Genomic DNA, 2,500 nt, shown 5'->3' with positions numbered 1-2,500 from the left:
TCTGCCTTAACCTAACCCAACTTCTGCCTTAACCTAACCCAACTTCTGCCTTAACCTAACCCAACTTCTGCCTTAACCTAACCCAACTTCTGCCTTAACCTAACCCAACTTCTGCCTTAACCTAACCCAACTTCTGCCTTAACCTAACCCAAGTTGCGCCTTAACCTAACCCAAGTTGCGCCTTAACCTAACCCAAGTTGCGCCTTAACCTAACCCAAGTTGCGCCTTAACCTAACCCAAGTTGCGCCTTAACCTAACCCAAGTTGCGCCTTAACCTAACCCAAGTTGCGCCTTAACCTAACCCAAGTTGCGCCTTAACCTAACCCAAGTTGCGCCCTAACCTAACCCACGTTGCGCCTTAACCTAACCCACGTTGCGCCTTAACCTAACCCACGTTGCGCCCTAACCTAACCCACGTTGCGCCCTAACCTAACCTACGTTGCGCCCTAACCTAACCTACGTTGCGCCCTAACCTAACCTACGTTGCGCCCTAACCTAACCTACGTTGCGCCCTAACCTAACCTACGTTGGGCCCTAACCTAACCCACGTTGCGCCCTAACCTAACCCACGTTGCGCCCTAACCTAACCCACGTTGCGCCCAAACCTAACCCACGTTGCGCCCTAACCTAACCCACGTTGCGCCCTAACCTAACCCACGTTGCGCCCTAACCTAACCCACGTTGCGCCCTAACCTAACCCACGTTGCGCCCTAACCTAACCCACGTTGCGCCCTAACCTAACCTACGTTGCGCCCTCACCTAACCCAAGTTGCGCCCTAACCTAACCCACGTTGCGCCCTAACCTAACCCACGTTGCGCCCTAACCTAACCCACGTTGCGCCCTAACCTAACCCACGTTGCGCCCTAACCTAACCCAAGTTGCGCCTTAACCTAACCCACGTTGCGCCTTAACCTGCCCTGTAATTGTTAGTTATATGAATCTAGGAATTCGTGTAGCGTTGCCTAATTGCAACCATCTCAACATAGTTCACTTCGCGCACACTGTGGTGTTCTGCGTATTGATTCATTTTACGGTGCGTACCCTCACATCTTGCGAGTGTTGCTTACTTTCCACATGGTCCCGCTATCCACTGTATTGTGTACTGCAATAGGACGTATATCGCCCCCGCCCCCCCCCCCCTCCCCTCCTGTCACCACTAGCTCGTCGGTCAGGAGTTCGCGTGTTGAATGCGCTTCGCAGCTGTGCAATGGCATTCGCATACGTACGCTGGCCACCTTCCACGTGTTCTTTCGTGCACACGTCGCAGCGTGTATGTATGCTGATGGAGTGCGTCGTGACACACAACATCCAGGCATGCAAGACTCGTAGAAGTCGCAAATGTAGATGGATGTCTACGTTTGCTGCCCAAGTTACGCAAATGAACTGGAAATCCGTTGTTGCGCGGTTGTTCGCGCTGGAGGTGAATCGTTGATATCGACGATCGGTACAGGTATTAACCGGTTGCTTCAGCGACACCCGTCATACCCACGAACGTGAGTGGGCATGTGGGTATGAAGCGATACGCGGCGGTGGCTGGGTGGGACCGTCCCCGGCCGGTGAGGGGGGGGCGCCCGGCGTGCTGGCCGCGCGCTGCGTGGGCGCACGCGCGGCAGCCGGCTGGTGGGGGCGCCCAGTGGCAGGCGCGCCGGCTGACGGAGGCGGCAGGCGGCGCATCTGCGTGCCGGCGCACCCAGCGCGCGGCGCCGTGCGGCCAAAGTGGGTCCTCCCGGGCCCGGTGCGAAGCGCGGTGGACATCTGCAGTGTGCTGGTCCGATTGAGGACTGTGTGCGTTGAGGATGCGCCGCCGCCCGGCACTCGGCGCCGCGACGCCGTCTGCTGCTCGGTCGCCCCCGCGGTTCTCGCAGGTGGTTTGTATCGCAGCTGTGCGGATGTGTTGGCGCGTGCGCTGTGCTGGGAGAGTTCGCTTTGGCACCCAAGTGGGGCTCTGCCCCTCTGTGGCGCTGGCGTTGGAGCTGCCCGGTCACTGTTTGTGGCCGCGTGTTGTCTCCCGCCGGCAACACCACGACAGCACGCTCCCGGGCCTCTGTCGGCAGCGGCAAGCTCAGTTGGGAGCACGGGTGGTCGCACTGAAAGCGTCTACTCGCCTATCTCCGGGCGATTGCGCCTCTCTCGAACCCGACCAAGTACTTAGGACGGCGCTGCGCGCCGCCGGGACCTGAGAGGGTTTCGAGGTGTATCGTGCAGGGGAGCCCAGCCTCCTCCTGTTTGCAGAATAATTGAGCGGACGCTTGCGTGTTCGCGCGGGCCCCCGGGACACACTCCCGGGCGGCCGGCTGCTCAGCTCTAGTTGACGCAGCTCCCTGGTTGATCCTGCCAGTAGTCATATGCTTGTCTCAAAGATTAAGCCATGCATGTCTCAGTACAAGCCGCATTAAGGTGAAACCGCGAATGGCTCATTAAATCAGTTATGGTTCCTTAGATCGTACCCACGTTACTTGGATAACTGTGGTAATTCTAGAGCTAATACATGCAAACAGA

General features: G+C 58.0%; 1 non-coding gene across 1 annotated transcript in view; it reads left to right on the top strand.

Moving 5' to 3' along the window:
- The first annotated feature begins 2,319 nt into the window (after nucleotides 1-2,319).
- The window catches only part of LOC126196896 (small subunit ribosomal RNA), a 1,909-nt gene continuing 1,728 nt past the window's right edge, over nucleotides 2,320-2,500 (top strand). The window contains exon 1 of the ribosomal RNA XR_007539323.1: nucleotides 2,320-2,500. This exon is cut by the window's right edge and continues 1,728 nt beyond it. This is a non-coding gene — a ribosomal RNA (small subunit ribosomal RNA).

Source organism: Schistocerca nitens, chromosome 7 (genome assembly GCF_023898315.1).
Source record: "Schistocerca nitens isolate TAMUIC-IGC-003100 chromosome 7, iqSchNite1.1, whole genome shotgun sequence".
Lineage (NCBI taxonomy): Eukaryota > Metazoa > Arthropoda > Insecta > Orthoptera > Acrididae > Schistocerca > Schistocerca nitens.
The sequence above is the reverse complement of the archived record's forward strand: the minus strand, read 5'-3'. Positions and strand labels throughout refer to the sequence as shown.